This window comes from Cetorhinus maximus, unplaced genomic scaffold (assembly GCF_964194155.1).
Source record: "Cetorhinus maximus unplaced genomic scaffold, sCetMax3.hap1.1 HAP1_SCAFFOLD_550, whole genome shotgun sequence".
NCBI lineage: Eukaryota > Metazoa > Chordata > Chondrichthyes > Lamniformes > Cetorhinidae > Cetorhinus > Cetorhinus maximus.
In genome coordinates this window covers 239,718-259,844 of record NW_027596492.1, presented here as the reverse complement: position 1 = coordinate 259,844, position 20,127 = coordinate 239,718, and positions in this window count along the sequence as shown.

The window sequence follows — 20,127 nt, the reverse complement described above, 5'->3', positions numbered from 1 at the left end:
CTAGGCCCATGAAGGCCTGGGACTGGACATTCCCGGGCTTGTTGAGTGCAGTGTGGATTGTTGCCTGAAACCAGACAACAAGAGGAGACAGAATACACATTCTTCCCTTTAAAACAATCAACCCAGAGAAAGACTTCATCTTACACGAAACTAAAGCCCATCAAAATCTTGCATAAATAATCGTTACTAACTAATAAGGCAGGAAGGCAGCAATCAATGCAATTATGCGAACCTATCAAAAGTCCACGTATACAATAGCTTTCAGTTCAAGACTACTTACGGGGACAGTAAGACAACGATAAACATCATGCAAGCCCATTAAAAACAACGAGACAACAATCACCTGAAGAAGCCCACCAAAATCAAACAAAGAACTAACCTTGATTTGGATTGAGATAAGAAATTTGAAAAACAGTATAACTGGGCCACCAGTTACGAAGGGGAGGAGGGTGAGCAGTTTTGGAGCGGTTGAAGCAGAGTTTAAGCAGGGAGAGGTAGCTGAGCCAAGCGGACGAAGGAGATCTGTAGGTTTGCAGGCCCGCAGGCAACATCCTGGCGAGGGGCACGGGGTGGCAGCCTCAACCGAAGACAACAAGGCCGCAACTGCAGCCCTCCATGAAGAACGACCAACCACAACTGCGCCCTCCACCCAACTGAAGAATCTTCGCAGATTCCACGGACCAGGACAACGTGGGGACAGGAGGCCCCAGAGGACACAAAGAGCGTTCCCAAAACTGCATTCTGGCTGGATTTCAAACTGTCAAGGAAACCTGGTTAGTGAGCATGATCCCTGGCCTCTCCTACTTCAATTTAGTAAGGTTTTGGGGGTGGGACAAGGGTAAGGGGATTAGTAGTGTGATTTTCCCTCGTTACGCCGTGTGTTCCCCATTTTTAACTAAGTGTACTTTGTAGGTCTGTATAATCTCAGTGTAATCCTAATGTTATAAGTTCATTTGTGACTTCAATAAACCCAGTTTTTTTTTCTTGCACCAAAACCAGTTGTCTGTTGCACTTTGTCACAATCCCCAAATAAGCCCAAGGTCTAGGACCCAGGGAGTGGGAGCGATTCGGACCGCTCAGAAGTCAGAGGTGAAACTGACACACACCACCACCCCCTACAATGGTTACAATTCAGGGACAAACTTACTCCAAATCAGGAAACCAAGAGTTATACAATTTAAATCAGTAAACGGAAAGTGAGTTATTTCTGCTCCCTTCCCAATCTAACGTTACATGGATGAGGACCAGTGGGGCAGGGGTTTATGGGTGGCAGGGCTTCCTGCTCATCAGCAAGCTCTATTCACCAGCTGAAAATTGCAACCGGATGGGAAAAGACCATTAATTGACCACTTAAGGACCTCAATTGGATCAAGGGTGGGTGGGCCACACAAGGCCTCACTTGCTACCGGTTAAACCATGGACAGGTGTGGGCAGGTAAGCTGCATTAAAGGCAGCCATGAAATTTTATGAGCCTCCCATGCTCTGCAAACCCACCCTCAGGGGACAGTAAAATTCTACCCAGTAAGTGGGATGGACAGCCCATTCTGTTTAGTCCCTGTCCACTCATTACTTATCAATCAGTCTACATCCAGTCACCCCTTCAACAAGCATTCACCGATCATCCAGTCGTTCAATGGACAACCCACCAATTATTTTATTAAAATTCAATTACAGGATGTGGACTTTGCTTGCTTGACCAGCATTTATTGCCCATCCCTAATTGCCCTTGAGAAGGTGGTGGTGAGCTGCCTTCTTGAACCGCTGCCGTCTATGTGGTGTAGGTACACCCACAGTGCTGTTAGGGAGGGAGTTCCAGGATTTTGACACTGCGACAGTGAAGGAACGGCGATATATTTCCAAGTCAGGATGACGATTGGCATGGATGGAAATGCCCAGGTGGTAGTGTTCCCATCTACCTGCTGCCCTTGTCCTTCTCGATGGTGGTTGTTATAGGTTTGGAAGGGCCTGTCGAAGGAGACTTGGTGAATTCCTGCAGTGTATCTTGTAGATTGTGCACACTGCTGCCACTGTGCATTGGTGGTGGAGGGAGTGAATGTTTGTGGATATGGTGCCAATCAAGCGGGCTGCTTTGTCCTGGGTGGTGTCAAGCTTATTGAGTATTGTGGGAGCTGTAGTCATCCAGCCAAGTGGGGGACATTCCATCACACCCCTTACTTGTTCCATGCAGATTGTGAACAGGCTTTGGGGAGTCAGGAGGTGAGTTACTCACTACATTATTCAAATCCTCTGACCTGCTTTTGTAGCCACAGTATTTATGTGGCTAAGCCAGTTCAGTTTCCGGTCAATGGTAACCTTCAGGATGTTGATAGTGGGAGATTCAGTGATTGTAATGCCATTGAACATCAAGGGTTGATCGTTAGATTCTCTCTTGTTGGAGATGGTCATTGCCTGGCACTTGTGTGGCATGAATGTTACTTGCCACTTGCCTGCCCAAACCTGCATTTTGTCCAGGTTTTGCTGCATTTGGATATGGACTGCTTCAGTATCTGAGGAGTCGCGAATGGTGCTGAACATCATGCAATCCTCAGTGAACATCCCCACTTCTTACTTTATAGTGGAAGGAAGCCCATTGACGAAGCAGCTGAACATGGTTGAGCCAAGGGCACTACCCTGAGGAACTCCTGCAGTGATGTCCTGGAGCTGAGATGATTGACCTCCAACAACCACCACCATCTTCCTTTCTGCTAGGTATGACTCCAACCAGTGGAGGGTTTTCCCCCTGATTCCTATTGACACCAGACCAATTTATTCTGACCAATCATATCTAGCCAGCCATCCACTCATTTCTTGACCAATCAATCCCCAGTCATCCAATCATCTAATTATCTAATCATTCATGACCAATCATTGGAAGTTAAACACCTCTTGGTCAATTATCTAAGCATCTCCCTCATTAATCGATGCTTAGCCAATCAGTCAATCATCAACCTGCCAATCAGTTCTCAACCAATCATCCTGGCGTTCAGCAAACATTCAACTCAACCAATCCCTGACAATTGCCTCCACTTCTGGAAGTGACAGTCAATGTGTGATTGAAACTCTTTCGAGTTATCAACAGTAACAGATTCCAACTCTTTCGAGTACAATCACAGTTCTTGGTTTTCCGGGAGTAGGACATGAACCCACAACCCTCTGATTCAAAGGCAAGGGTGCTATGAACTGAGCCACAGCTGACACCTCCAATGTGTGATTGAAGGTGCAGCAAACAGCAGTGTCTATGAGTTTGGAGTGCCATGATAATGAAGGAAAGAAACCGAATGGCGTCCGGAAATATTGGCCTTTATAAATAAGACCTGAGGTTTCAACATGCACACAAGCCATTGGCTGGAATGCTGCTGGGTGACTCCCTAAGAGATAATGGACCCCACCCTGTTGCCAGGAAAGGTACTGCTAAAGACTTCCAGAAACTAATTGCTCCCCCTGGTAGAGCCAATGGGACATAATGGGAGACGAGCATCATCTCATCAAGAAATCCTGTGAGCAATGCCCAGACAGATTTGTGAATTCTCTCCCCGCTTGGAATATACAAAGAAGGGGTTAAAAGTGAACTGAAAAGCTGCTTTGGTGTCTGTTGGTGGGTGCTCTGAGAGAAAGCAAGTGCTGGAAGTTTGACTCAGGAGTAACAGCCACACATAGTACCCCTGCAAATCGCTATTTTGCAGATATCTCGATCTCTCTCCCTCTCTACCGGAGTCAACTCCACTGGAACCTCAAATCCGACTATTCGTCTACCGGAGTTAATTCTGCTGGAATCTCAAATCGCAATGGCCACGACGCTAAATCACCAACTCCGCACGAGTCAAGGACTGTTCCATAAATCTTTATATCTTCACCTACTTCAAGATAAATTCTTAATTTTAGTCTGTATGACTGTATATGCATGTATTTTATCCTTTCTTGCCTTTAGTAGTTAATGAACTTACACTTAACTTTAACTCAGGAAAGTTTGATCAAATTGGCTCCTTCAAAACCAACGTGTTTGGTTCTGGGGAAAAAGTATCTGCAGATGGGATCCTTTTTAGATGAAATCTTGTTGCGACCAACAGAAGAGGGGGGTGTTGAATATAGACAGTGAGTCACCTGGAGCATAACAATTCGGGTGTGTCCCAGCCAGAAGGTGACAAATTGAGGGGTCTCACCTGGATCAACACCTTTGGGGTGAGGTGGAGCCATGGAGTGCATAGTTGAGGGAGGAGGAAGTATGTGTAAGGGGCAGAGAGTGGGTGAGGTGGGTGAGAGAGAGCGTGAGCAAGGGCAGAGAGAGGGCAGGGAGGGAGTATGTGAGGGAGATAGCGTGACGGAGTGTGTGTGCAGCAGCAGAGTCCGTCCATAGGTTGGTCTCACTCCCAGTATCAGGGTTCCCATTAACGCTCACCCACACACAACATCATGCACTTTCATCGACTCTCACAGTGGGTGAGGGTGAGTTAGTGAGCGCCCAGAGACTGGGAGTGAGCTGGACACACACGCTCATTTATTTATTACTCATATTTTTAATCCTCATTTATTTATTAACCATTGCCTTTTGCTCAATGAGTTGTTTCTTTTCACACTTCAGAATTTTTTTGAAATTTATGTTTAATGTTGTGCCGAACATTATCTTTCTGAAATTTGCTCATCAGCCCCTTGAGTAAGAAAAATTTGAAATGTAGCCGCCCACACGAAAAGATTGGACAAGCCTGTTCAAAATGAATCATCATTTGAGGCCACATGGGTTGAAATCAGCCACACTACTTGGAGTGTACTATGGAGCCCCAAATAGTGAGAGGGAAATGGAAGAGCATTTATGTAGACAAATCTCTGAGTGCAAAAACAATAGGGCAAGAAAAGTTGGGAACTTCAACTACCCTAACATCAACTGAGATTTGAAAAGGGTAATGGACAGAGAGGGCACAAAATTCTTGAATTGCACTCAAGAGAACATTTTTAGCCAGCACGTAACAAGCCCAATGAGAGGGAGTACAATTCTAGATTTAGTCTTAGGAAGTGGAGCTGTGTAAGTGGATGAAGTAGCAGTGGGTGACCATTTTGGAGATAGTGACCATAACACAGCTAGATTTAGCATAATTATGGAAAATGGTAAAGATAGAACAGGAGCGAAAGTTCTAATTTGGGGAAAAGCAAAACTTACGAAACTGAGAGGTGATCTGGCAAAAGTGGACTGGTTACAGCTACTTGAAGGCAAATCAATGACAGACCAGTGGGAGGCATTTGTGGTAATCTGAGGTGCTTTAAGAGAATGTGAGCAAATTAACAACATGACTGGATTACCTCATTGCTGTGTAGCGCGGGTTACAATGTTAATCAGTAGTTTAGAATAGGGTCTGGTTGGAGAAGCACCCATTGTGTTAATGCTCTGTTACTTGTGTTAATAAATAGTATGTGCTTCATCTTACATTGGTCTCTGCATCTGCAGTATCTTGTTTACCAACTCACTCACCAGTAGATAGGCGTGTAACCCTGTTCACTGAGCAAAATGACCCGACAGAGAAGGAACGTAACAACTGGTGACGAGTCAAAACACGATCAGTCAATTATACCAGAGAAAGCCGCGAAAATGAAAAGAAGTAAATTGGCCGGACCTTGCAAGGTAAGTGTTGCGTTCACCATAGTCACCAAAGTTATCTCCCTCCAGTATGTCACAGTTTGGCCATTTCAAACCGTTTAATCAGACCACCAATATATGATCACATGATATTGAACGCCTCACATTCTTCTTTTTGGCCAATGATATGTCGGGGGAGGAGAAGATGCGAACAATCCTCTTATCGACATGTGGCAGGGAAACCAACGGCCTAATTCATCGCCTAACGGCACCCTGATTCCAAGAGCTTTGACGAGTTGGTAAATCTTGTGAAAAGCCACTTTCAGCCGAAACCCTCGGTAACAACGCAGTGTTTTAAATTTAATTCAAGGTGTCGCACCCCTGGAGAGACAGTCGCTCGCTATGTAGCAGCCTTAAAACAACTGATAGAGCACTGTGAGTTCAGGATGTCGATTAACGACATGTTAAGAGATCAAATAGTATGTGGGATTATTGAAGACGCTATTCAAAAAAGGTTGTTGTCAGAAACGAATCTAGACTTCACCATGGTGCTGGAGTTGGTGCTCACAATGGAGAGCACAGTCAGGGATTAAGAAGCAATGAAGGGAGCAGAAAATGGCGCTGTCCTTCACACCGGGAGGGAAGCACCGGTTAGAAAATGCACGGAAGCGCTGGGCTGTGCGGAAAGGTGGGAAACAGCCACCATTAACAGACCAGCAAAAAGCAATAGTTTAACAGAGAAAACCTACAATAACAATGGCAGAAATGGAACCAGACAGCCTGCAAGCGAATGACAATTTAAAAGAATCGAGTGTGTCTACTGTCATCGTAATGGACACATTATGCGATATTGTAAAGATAGATTAAGACAAAACTTTATGCAGAAAGGTAGAAATCATGAAATCCACATAATAGAAGAACCAGAAGAAACAGAATCAGACATTTAATCATGACACAACTTAAAAATGGGTAAAACAGAGCCAATCTACGTGACAGTGGAAGTCAACAGGAAATCCATCCGAATGGAGGTGGACACAGGGACATCCACAACAGTTATAGGGGAACACACGTCCAAATATCTGAATGGAGGAGACCACTCACTAAATCTGGAACATTCAGTTGCTAAATTAAAGACGTATACTGGTGGTGAAGACATCTGAGTAAGAGATATATGCAAGGTTCCGGTACAGTATGGAAATGAGTCTGTTAATTTGCCCCGAACAGCAGTAGCAGGGTCGGGTCCACGTCTACTTGTTCAGAACGGGTTTAAGGAAATAAAGTTGGAGTGGACCGAGATTTTCAACTCAGAATGGAGGATCTGAAGAATTATTGCAGAAATATGCCTCCACTTTCAGGCAAGAGCTTGGGAAGATTCAGGGGCAGGAAGCTAAAATCCACATGGATCCTGAGGCAACCCCCAGATTCTTGAAGGCGAGGCCAGTCCCCTATACATTACGAGAAAAAGGTGATGTCGAATTAGAAAGGCTAGAAAGGATGGGAGTCTTACAACATGTACAATTTTCCGAATGGACAGCACCTATAGTTCCAGTACTGAAGCCTGACCAGAGTGTGTGAATATGCGGGGACGACAAGTTGGCCACTAACAAAATGACCAGACTTGACAGGCATCCTATACCGAAAATTGATGAATTATATTCCAAGCTGGCAGGGGAAACCCCATATACAAAATCAACATGAGCCTCGCTCACCAGCAAGTCGAGCTAGAAAAGGCCTCTTGGGATTTTGTGACTATCAACACACACAGGTGGTTACACCAACAGCCGGAGTCTCATCGGCTTGTGTCATTTTACAATGGCCAATGGAGAATTTACTACAAGGTTTGCCCCATGTTGTGCTTTATCTCGATCATGTCCTAGCAACAGGATTAACTGATAAGGAACACCTGTCTAAATTGGAAGAGGTATTGAAGTGTTTCTCACAAGCCGGAGTACGTTTGAAAAGAGGAAAATGTATCTTCCAAGCAAAAAAATCGTTCACCTGAGTCATAGGGTTGACTCGCATGGCCTTCACCCAGTAGAAGACATGGTGAGAGCTATTTGGGAGGCGCCGGCACCGATAAACGCCAAACAACTCAAGTCCTACTTGGGAATGATTATCTATTATGGCCATTTTCTCCCGAATGTGTCAACAGCACTGGCTCCACTGTACAGTTTACTCAAGAAAAACCACAGGTGGACTTGGCAAGGTCTACAAGGACAGGTTTTTATGACAGTAAAGCAGTGACTACATTCATCGGCCCTGATGGGACATTTCGACCAAAGGAAAGAAATAACTTGACCTGCGATGCATCCCCTTAAGGCGTAGGGGCAGGACTCTCCCACCGGATGGCCGATGGCTCTGAACGGCCCATTGGTTATGTCTCAAGTTCAAATCAGCGTTGCAGAATGAAGATACTCACAAATAGAAAAAAAGGGCTTATCCATTGTATTTGGCATTAAGATGTTCCACAAATGCATCCATGGTTGCCACTTCACCATTGTATCCGATCACAAGCCATTACTAGGCTTGTTCGGGGAAGATAAGGTAATACCCCCAATTGCTTCTGCACACATCCAAAGGTGGGCACTGATTCTACCTGCTTACAAATATACTTTTATCCACCGGCCGGGAAGCCAGGTTGCAAATGGTGACTCACTGAGCCTATTACCTCTAAAAGACAGCAATGTGAATGTCCCAATTACTCAAGGGATTGTCTTGTTATTAAACTTTCTGGATTCGTCACCAGTACATGCCAAACAAATAAGAGAGTGGACAGACCGCGATCCACTTTTGTCTCACGTAAGGGAACCATTCTTACAGGGATGGACTAACCAGCTAAAGTCTGATGGACTGAAGTCCTATTTTAATTGGAGATATGAGCTCACCTGCCAGGATGGCATCTTGCTGTGGGGAGCAAGAGTCATTGTGCCTCCGAGAGGAAGAGAGACATTATTGACGGAATTGCATAGTGCTCACCCCGGCATCTCTAGAATGAAAATGTTGGCGCGCAGCTACTTATGATGGCCTGGGATGGATACAGAAATTGAAAACTTAGTCACGAGCTGCATACAGTGCCAACAGGTACTGAAATTTCCCCCTTCTACTCCATTGCATCCCTTGGAATGGCCAGAAAGGCCAATGGTCCACCTCCACGTTGGCTTTTTTGGGCACAATGTTCCTCTTGATTATGCTGACACAAGGTGGATGGATGCATATAAGGTGAGATCACTCACATCTGCCGCCACCATAGACAGATTGCATCAGAGTTTAGCATTACACGGGTTACCAGAGATAATAGTATCTGATAATGGAACGGCATTCACCAGCGGGGAGTTCCAAAGATTTGGAAGGCCCAATGGCATAACACATGGTAAGACCTCACCATACCACCCTGCATCCAATGGTATGGCCGAAAGGGCAGTCCAGACCTTCAAAGTCCAGAATGAAAAAAACTGGATGGAGACTCTATTGAAACTAGATTATCACGTTTCCTACTCAGCTATGGGACTACACCACACACGAACAGCGGTATTGCCCCCAGTGAGTTATTGATGAAGCGACATCTCAAGGCACATTTGAGTCACATAAGGCCAAATTTAGGGGGGAGGGTAGAGAGAAGTCAGGAGGCCAAGAAAAATGGGCACGATTACCACAGTCGTGAAAGAAACTTCACAGTTTTTGCAAAGAACTTTGGAGATGGGCCCAAATGGCTATCAGGTGAAGTTGGTGCAGTGACAGGACCCCTTTCCTATCACATATCGGTCGAAAGTTGGATAATTAGGAAACACGTACATCACCTCAGGAAAATGGAAACAGGTCTACAAGAAAGGATGCACCAAGCATTCCTGTTGGAGTCTACACCACATGTGGATGGAACTTCTTTTGGCTTGGAAGAGCCTGGAGGATCCAATCAGTCTGAAAGATCCGAAGAAACAAATGTACAAGTTCCTACTGGAGAGCCTAGTGGACAGATGTTTGCTGGGAGGGAGAGCTTGGATAAATCATCTGAAGTTTCAGAACTACAACGTTTGAGACATGTGAAGAAGCTGCCAAAGGGAATGAATCTGTAAACAGTTTATTTATGTAAAGAGTTGATATATTGTAAAGATTGTAAATTGTACTTTCGAGTAAAAGGGGGAGGGATGTGGTAATCTGAGGTGCAATACACCTTTAAGGGAATGTGAGCAGATTGACCATGTGACCATATTACCCAATTGCTGTGTAGCGTGGGTTACAATGTTAATCAGTAGTTTAGAATAGGGTCTGGTTGAAGAAGTGTGAGTGCTCTGTTACTTGTGTGAATAAACAGAATGTGCTTCATCTTACACTGGTCTTTGCATCTGCAGTACATTATTTACCAACTCACTCACCAGCAGATAGACATGCAACCGTGTTCATTGAACAAAGCGAACCGGCAGACGGAACATAACAGCATTCAAAGCGAGATTCTACAGGCACACTGGAGACATATCCCCAGAAAGAAAAAAGGTGGTAATGCTGAATGTAGGCCCCATGGTTATCTGAAAGTATATGGGGTAAGATATATAGGAGATAAAGAAAGCTTACGGCAGTCACGCACAAATTGAATGCATTAGAAAGACTAGAGGAGTGTAGAAAGTACAGGGATGAAGTAAAAATGGAAATGAGGAAATCAAAGAGAGGATATGAAAAAATATTGGCAGGTAAAATCAAGATGTTTTACCAGTATATTAAGAGCATTAAGGAAAGGGTAGGGATTTTTTTTATATATTCACTCATGGGAGGTGGGTGTCATAGATTGGCTAGCATTTATTGCTCATCCCAAATTGCCCTTGTTCAGAGAGCATTTAAAAGTCAACCACATTGCTGTGGGTCTGGAGTCACATGTAGGTCAGATCAGGTAAGGGCAGCAGATTACTTCCACTAAAGGAATTCAAATTTCACCTTCTGCCGTGGTGGGATTCAAACCCAGGTCCCCAGAGCATTACCCTGGGTCACTGGAATACCAGTCCAGTGGCAATGCCACTGTGACACTACCTTCCCTTAGGTGTTGATGTGGAAGATGTGGGCAGGGTTCTTAATGTGCACTTTGACGCTATCTTCACAAAGGAGAGGGATGATGCAGACAGCTTATTTAATGAGGAGTGTGAAATATTAGATATAATAAGCATAATGAGAGTGGAAGCACTGGAGGGACTGACATCCTTGAAGGTGGATAAATCACCAGGGCCAGATGGATTGTATCCCGGGTTGTTAAAGGAAGCCAGGGAGGAAATAAGGGAGGCTCTGGGGATCATTTTTCAATCCTCACTAGGTACAGGAGAGGTATGAGAGAATTGGAGGTCTGTGAAGGTTGTACTAATATTAAAAAACATGTGAAGGATAGGTCAAATAATTATAGGCCAGTCAGTCTGACTTCAGAGCTGAGCAAATTATTAGCATCAATTTTGAGAGCCAGGATAACTTGTCACTTTGAAAGGCAATGATTAATCAGGGATAGTCAGCATGGGTTTGTTAAGGGAAAGTCTTGTCTTACTAACTTAATCGAACGTATTGAGTAAGTAGCAAGGAGGGTTGTTGAGGGTAGTGTAGTGGATGTAGTCTACATGGATTTTAGATATCTATTTTTAGACTGTTGCCTTAAAGCGGATGTAACTGGGAGCCAGCTTAATTAGGGATTGTAGGAGTTGTTATAGTAGTAATTTGTAGTTCTATGTGTGTGCTTGAAATCTTCTCTTTTGTTTATAAATACTTTAATTTTAGTTTTAAATAAACCCTCAAACCTTGGTGGACTTATTACTTCTGAATTCAGTGCACGTGTCGCAAAATAAATACAAATTGCAAAACGGTTGTGACAGCACGATCAAGTTTCCCTCGTGGATTTGATCCACCTGGCACATATCATCTGCTGCATGATAACAGAAGCATATGGAATGCATTCTTTTCTTGGACGAATACAAAAGTAGGAATGTAATGCTGAAACTGTATAAAACGCTGGTTAGGCCCCAGTCATACTAACGCAATCGTACCTGAGAGGTAAGGTACCAGACGCCACCATCACCATCCCTGGGTATGTCTTGTCCCACTGGTAGGACAAATCCAGCAGAGCTGGTGGCAACAGTCAGAGGGTGTTGCCCTGGGAGTCCTCAGCATTGTCCCTGGACTTCCATGCAGTCTCATGGCACGAGGACAAGGAACCTCCTGTTGCTTACCATGTACCATCCCTCCCTCAACTGATGAATCAGTACTTGTCCATGTTGAACACCACTTGGAGGAAGCACTGAGAGTGGAAAGGGCACAGAATGCACTCTGTGAGTGGCTCGGCAGCAACATACAGACCGAGCTGGCTGAATCTGGAAGGATATAGTTGCTAGTCTGGGTCTGCTGCAGATGGTGAGGGATCCAAAGAGGGAAAAACATATTTGACATCATCTTCACCAACCTGCCTGCCACAGATGCATCTGTCCATGAAAATATCAGTTGGAGTGACCACTGTACAATCCTTGTGGAGAGGAGATCCTGTCTTCATATTGAGGGTACACTACATCGTGTTGTGTGGCACTACTGCTGTGCTAAATGGGATAGATTTCGAACAGATCTAGTAGCTCAAGACTGGGCATCAATGAGGCACTGTGAGCCATCAGCAACAGGAGAATTGTACTCAACCAAAATCTGTAACCTCATAGCCTGGCATATCCGCACTCTGCCATTACTGTCAAACCAAGGGATCAACACTGGTTCAATGAAGAGCGCAGGAGAGCATCCCAAGTGCAGCACCAGGCATACCAATAAATGAGGTGTCAACCTGGTGAAGCTACAACAAGGAATACTTACATACCAAAGAACATAAGCAGCAAGTGATGGACAGCTAAGGAATTCTACAACCAATGGATCAGATCTCAGCTCTGCAGTCCTGCCATGTGTATGGTGGATTAACAACTCACTGGAGGAGGAGGAGCCTCCAAAATTATCCCCATCCCCAATGATGGAGGAGCCCAGAACATCGGTGCAAAAGTTAAGGCTGAAGTATTTGCATCCTTCTTCAACCAAAAGTACAGAGTGGATGATCCATTTTGGCCTCTGCCAGAATTCCCCAGCATCACAGGAGCAAGTCGTCAGCCAATTCAATTCACTCCTTGTGATATCAAGAAACAGCTGAAGGCACAGGATAGTGCAAAATCTATGGGCCCTGACAATAGTGAGGCAATCGTACTGAAGACTTGTGCTCCAGAGATTGCCACACCCCTAATCAAGCTATTCCAGTATAGCTACAACTCTGGCATCTACCTGGCAACATGGAAAATTGCCCAAGTATGCCCTGTACACAAAAAGCAGGACAAATCCAACCTGGCCAATTTCCACACCATCAGCCTACTCATGAACATCAGCAAAGTGGTGGAAGGGCTCATCAAGAGTGCTATCAAGCAGCACTTGCTTCGCAATAACCTACTCATTCTGTGTTCTATATCTCATCCAATAAGGAAAAGCATTCCAGATGCCTTCTGTTAGGACGCAGTAGATGATGTGCCAGGCGGATCAAATCCCCGATGCAAACTTGATCACGCTGTCACAACCATTTTGCAATTTGTATTTATTTCAAAATGCATGCACTGAATTCAGAAGTAATAAGTCATCCAAGGTTTGAGAGAATTTTTTCAGAAAACTAAAATTAAAATATTTGTTAACAAAAGAGATGATTCCAAGCACATATAGAGAACTACAAATTATTATGATAACAACTCCTACAATCCCTAATTAAGCTGTCTCCCAGTTACAGCCCCTTTAAGGCAACAGTCTAAAAATATTATGGATTTTAAACAAACCCAGCAAATTAACACAATTCTCTGGACAGTGGAATTCAACGTGGTTCTCTCTTGCTTCAGTTTCTGCAGACAGCAGGCTTAATGCACAAATACTGGAGGCTTCATACCCTTCTTTTAGATATTACAATGCCTTCTCCTGACACATAGACTCATGCTCCTTTATGCACGTTTCTCCCTTTTATTACGTAAATTCTATTGTTTACAAATGTCAGCTTTTTTGCCAATGTATAAACCAAATCTGTAATGATGTCAGGAGCTGAGTAGCACTTGCGGAACCCAAAATGAGCATTAATGAGAACGTTATTGCTAAGCAAGTGCCACTTGATAGCACTGTTAATGACCCCTTCTAATACCTTACTGACGATCGAGAGTAGACTGATGGGGTGTTAATTGGCTGGGTTGGATTTATCCTGCTTTTTGTGTACAGGACACACCGGGGCAATTTTCCAAATAGCCTGGTAGATGCCAGTGTTGTAGCTGTACTGGAACAGCTTGGCTAGGGGTGCGGCAAGTTCTGGAGCACAAGTCGTCAGTACTATTGCAGGAATATTGTCAGTGCCCATAGCCTTTGAAGTATCCAGTGCCATCAGCTGTTTCTTGATATCACATGGAGTGAATCAAATTGGCTGAAGACTGGCATTTGTGATGCCGGGGACCTCTGGAGGAGGCCGAGATGGATCATCCACTCGGCACTTGTGGCTGAAGGTTGTTTCGAATGCTTCAGTTTTATCTTTCGCGCTGCTGTGCTGGACGCCTCCATCATTGAGGATGGAGATATTTGTGAAGCCTCCTCCTCCAGTGAGTTGTTTAATTGTCCACCACCATTCACAACTGAATGTTGCAGGAAGCAGAGCTTAGATCTGATCCACTGGTTGTAGCCCTCATGTCAAACATGGTATTTGTGTTCAAGTCCTGGAGTGAGATACATTCACAAAGAACTCCCCCTCAGTTAGAACGAGAGTGATGAGGTTCAGATGTTTCCAGGATCAGCTGAGGCAGAGAGAGAAGAAGAGATTCTCTGAGTCTGAGGATTGAAGAGTTTCAATTTCAATGTTTGCAGCACAGAATAACATCTGGGGTGATCATGTTGGGTATTCAGTCTCAGAATTCTGATTGACTCTGGGTTTGAAAACCATTGAAAATGGCTCCATTTTTCTGTTAGAAATAAATGCTTCCTCTGTCTCAGTGAGTTTACCAAGAGTGGAGTTGAGATGCACAAAGCAGGAATTTTCCAAGTTTGATCCCAGGCTGTGCTGAGTGACCTCAGGGTAAATTTTCTGATGCTCCACATCACTGTAGAGCCTCATCCACAGGAGATAAAGGCTCACTTTTTACTGGCAATAAAACCAATAAGTGACATGAATTTTCTATCAAGAGTATAAATATAAAGAGCAAACCCTGAGTCACTTACCGCTGGGTTCCAGATAGTACGGCGAAGAAACCTGGGGCTTGTTTTCATGAAACAAAACACAAATCCACTTCCCTCTACCTCTCTCAGCTTTCAGAATAATCAGTTTCAATGATTTCTCTTCCCTATTCCGTCCATTCAATGTTTTCTCTACAGCAGTTTTGCCATCACTATTGATCCAAACAAGTCTCATTGATGCAGTGACATCAGAGACAGAGCAGGTCAGGGTAACGGTGTCTCCCTCAGTCACTTCATCAGATGGTTCAGCTGTCACTGTGTAAACAAGAAAATCATTCAGATTTTAAACACTGACTTGCTCGTTGAAAACAGCAGCAGCATTCTGTCTCCTACCTTTAACTGTGATTAGTTTAATGGTCACCATTTCACTTGATCCCAGATAACATTTATAAACTCCAGCATCTCCAAACAGAACAGGGGCAATGCTTACACTGAAGTTCGCACCATTAAAATTTGCCGCTGTGGGGACCAGTCTATTCTCAAAGTGGACACTGTTTACATTGATGACCTGGGAATTTGATACAGATGCTATTGTTTCCTCCAAAATTGGAAGATGATGTGACGTCCAACTCCATGCAGCAGAGGGAAAATTACGCTTATAATCACCATAACAAATCAGGTAGAGTTCACTGTGATCTGTGCCTGATCGATAAAGAGTGTAACTCTTCCCATATAAATCTGTAATAGAGCGACAGAGAACAATGTGTTAGAATTTTAGAATGTGGAGGTACAGAAAACAGTAAAATTAATGAATAATCATAATTTTGTAAAAATATTTTGTGTTTTGATCATCTAAACTTTGTTTCATCACACTATTGTCAATGATAAGAGTTGTTTAAACATTGTAAATTGGCTGAGTTCAAAATGAAAAATAAATAGATTAATCTGAAAATAAAGAAAATCCTTTTTGAGTTTTAACATTTTATTTGGCTATGAATGACACTATGACATCACATGCCCAAATATTATGAGGTTCTGCCATCAACATCGAGTTCTGCTGATGGGGCTACAGTTTGCATAGAATTTTGCAATGTCCCGAATATGGTTCCCTTCAGGCAAGTGCAGTCCACATTTGTATGTAATAATTATTCAGAAATAGCATGATGCAGAATATCATGACAAAATTCTGCCTCTAGTTCTCCGCTCAATAATATGAAATGGACAGATACCTGCTCCATGCCCCTGACCCACTTTAACACCATCCAGTTGCTGCTGCTTGAGTTGCTGTCAACGTGTTGGTTTCTTCACAGTGAACATCTGTCTCCTGGTACACTTAATATCTTGTACAGGATTTATACCCATTAAATTCCTGCATGATTTTTTTTTTCTCCATTGCAACTGCATCTTTCAAGTTTCCTCAGACAGACTAACCCAAAGTCAATTTATTTGCTCGAGCAATACACTTGACAGCTGGTAAAATTGGGAGGTTGGGAAACCTTTACTTATTGTCCAGGGAGCAATCATGAATGGTGAATAATAAATTAGCAGCACCTTTAACATCTCAGAAAGACGACTTTGCACATGCTATCTGTCCATATTCGATCCCACACTAAATCCTCCTCGACCATCCTCACTAACAGACATTGTCTCCCTGTCCCTCATTGCATTAAATCTGAAATCTTCAACCTCATCAGCAAATCACTCCACATCCCCATCCCAATTTAACTCTGCAATTTCCTGCAGGATGATCTCCTTCACATTCCCTGTCGTTCTCTCATTGTCCCCTCCCTCTATTCCACAATTGGTATCAAAATGTTCTGTTCCCTTCTGTCTAACTTCCAGTTCTCCCTTCTTGACCCTCTCCACCTCTTCCTTTGTCTTCACACGGATTGAAAGCCTCTCTCTTTCTCTAAGCTTTCACTCCCCTTTCTGAACATTCTCACTCATTCTGAGATCCACTTCCTCCCTCTTTAGTGAAGAATATCTTTTCTCTCTTCAAGTCGCTCTGCCACTGAAAGCATTTGCTGGTTTTATTAAACAGTGCATCACCATTTATAAAACATATGCTGCAATTCAGAGTTTCTACCTTCCGCTGTTGAACTGCCTCACTTACTTTGACAATTCCAGTCTCAATAAGGTGAGAGACAAGAAAAGCAAATATCAGTTGTGCCCTCGTTCCCCAAACTCCACTTTTCTGTCTATAGCTGGTCACTGCTTCCCCATTCAGTTACCTGGATTGTTTCTGTACATTGTGTAAATACAAGCTCTGATCCTCTGTTCACTGTCACTCGCATCTTTTCCCCTCGTCCACTCCCAGAGCTCCACTCCCAGTCACTGCCATTCCCGCTGTCCACCGTTACTACTCTACATTCCAATCACTTCCATCCTTCCCTCTCTCGTTCATTGTCATTGATTCCCTGTCCTTCTCTCTTCCCTTAGTCCTGTTCCCAACTCAATGCTTATTTGAAATCTACAGTCTGCACCAACTGGAATCACTAAGTAGCAGCAGCACTTGACTAGAAGTGGTATTGAGAGGAGAGAGCTCAGTTTTTTGTTTTATGTTGATATGTATACCAGAACCTCACATTGTGACTGTTAGTATGAAGCGCTCATGATTCAGATGCATGACTACACTTCTCTGTCCCAGTTTATTGTTAGTAACTCCGAATATCCACTGTGAGGAAATTGCACTTACATTTATCCACAGAAATATCTGCATTTCCTGTGATAACATTGGATCCATTTTCCTTCACTTCACACTCATACAACTTCCCATCCTCTACTGTAACATGTTTGACTATCAGATAGGCTGTATTATTTAGTCGGATCTGATCAGATTTCCCCCTGTTCTGCTGAGATGAATCTCTCTGTTTCCAGTGAAGGCTGACTGTATCTGAGAGTCTAGAGATGGTACAACTGAGAGTGATGTCACTGCCCACCAGATACCACTGTGGACTTGCTTCAGCTGTGAAAGACAGATCAATAAGATTTAATGTAATTAGTGGCATTTACAATCCAATGATTAGGTTCAAACTGATCTTTGGATGTGCTCATCATCAGCACTTGTACCTTCCTGCATTAAAGGGTCTGGCCAGTTTAAAAACAAGTGCATCTTACCAGTAGAACAACACAGTGGGGATGACAATTCTCGGTCCCCATCCACCAGCACAATTACCATTTCTGGAGTCATAGAGTGATTATTATGGTACAGATTGATGTTTAATTTATGCTGATTCTGATTTGTGTTAAAGTTATAAAAAGTGAAATCTTGTTGGTAGTTTCTTCTTTGGAAATCATTTGACACATATGGTTGTTTTGATTCCCCACCGGGATTGTAACAAAATTAGGCTCAAGTGGGGGATTAAACCCAGTTACTGTAAAGGAGATTCACTGGAACTTTCCAGCATTTAAACAAACAAGACTTCAAATTTGCTTTTGCTATATTCTATTGGAAAATTAACCTTTGAGGCTCAAGCCTTTGTAGAATGGGTGGATCTAACTGTCAGAGACTTAAAACACTTGAGAAAAGACCCTTTCGAGGCTGTAGCAGAGCACATGGGAATGAACATAAGATCAGGAGCTAACAGGGGCAGGATCCTTGAAGAATTGGTTAGGCACTTGGGGCCCAAGGAAGGATTGTTTCCTTTAAAGATTGAGTACAACTGACCAGAAATGAAAACGGAATAGAACCAGGAAAGATTGACTGAGAGAGGGAGAAATCAGCAAGGGAGGAAAAAGATGATCAAAGAGATACAGAAAGAGGTGACATATATGAAGGGAAAGAGGAAGCAAGAGGAAAAAGCTTCAAATGGAGCATGAATTCTGATTACACAAACTTCAGTTGCTGAGGAGAAGTGAGGCTGTCTCAGAGAGATCTCCCCTCAATTTTGATTTGGTAAAGAAATTTTATCTCCTACCTAAATTTAGTGAGGAATTACTGTAGCTAAAATAGAAAGAAAAACTGAAGTCTGGATTTTGGCAGCCTGTGTAGTGAATGAAAGATACTCCCATTGTTTCAAGTTTTACCAGAGCTGGCCGTATCATTTCCTGGGGTGTGTGAGTGGCCGGGTGAAGGTGACTCTGGGGAATTTACGCCATCAGGACTGTCATGAGCTGAAATGTGCCTTTTTGGTGATAACCGTATCCATGGAACTCGGATGGAGTAAGGCTGTTGTCAGAGGCTACGTGATGATTAAACCCTACAAGAGGGAAAGGAGTTAAACTCTACTTGAGGAAACCAGAATTATGAGGGACTTTGGATTCTGCACATGGTGCCAAACATTTGGGGGGAATTGCCAGAACATTTTTACAATCTATCCTTGTTTTATCGGCTATTTACAGTGCAATTTAAAATGCCTAATGAATACAACTTGTCTCTTCATTCATGACTAATTTATGCAGATTTTGGTTTGATTTTACAGTCAAATTTTTTAAAAAGTGAAAATGTGTCCATTGGTGTCTTGCATTTAAGATCATTTGGGAAGTTCAATTCTTTCACTTTGTTTGTCTCCATGTGGGTTGTAACACGGAAGGAGGCTATTCGGCCCATCAAGCTAAGCTTACATAGTTTGGAATGGTATTTATGGAAGACCAACAAAATCGACAGGTGCTGGCAACTCACTGGATGTGCTGGAAATGTATTACCCATAATATCTGTCATGGAGAAGGCTCCAGTCCTCCCCTGTACTCAACGTACCCAGACCATTACAGTAGGACCACCCAGTGGGTGGGGGTTCGGCTGGTTGAGAGGGGCTGTTCAGGAGGGGTGGTCGAGGTGATGAGAGGGAGTTGTGAATGCCAATTAATCATTTAATTGTATTTTATTAATCATTTTTAATCATGTCACTGCTTTCATTTCTTTCATATTAATGAATGTAAACTGGTTATGGTGGAGACCTGTGGACAGAGTTTGTTTCATGGTGGGAGATGGCGGAGCTACGGAGGGAAAATTCTGATGGAAGACATCGCTGATGCTCATATTGAACATTAAAAATAAAAACAATTTTAACTAAACAAACATAGACATATCAGGGCAGGTCACTGAGGTGGTGGTTTGTCACAAACACTTCACCTACAGAAACTGAACTAGACGATGGCCACTCGGAAAGTGTGAATGGCCTTCTTCCTGCCCCAGGTTACAGTAATCACACCCGTTGTAGGCATGGAGATACCCCCTGCCCCTGTTGAGTGTGGGATATGATCACATGGAGGTGGTCCTGGATGGCCAGTGTGGGATTAATAATCCAATCAGTCAATTTGATTTAAGGTATTGATTTATATGCCAAGGCCCAGGGTCAGGAAGGTGTATAAAGACACAGCCCTCAAGGACCTTGTTACTGCAGTCAGTAGAGAGGCCTGGTCATACATTCCAAAGTCACGCTGCGAGATCTGTT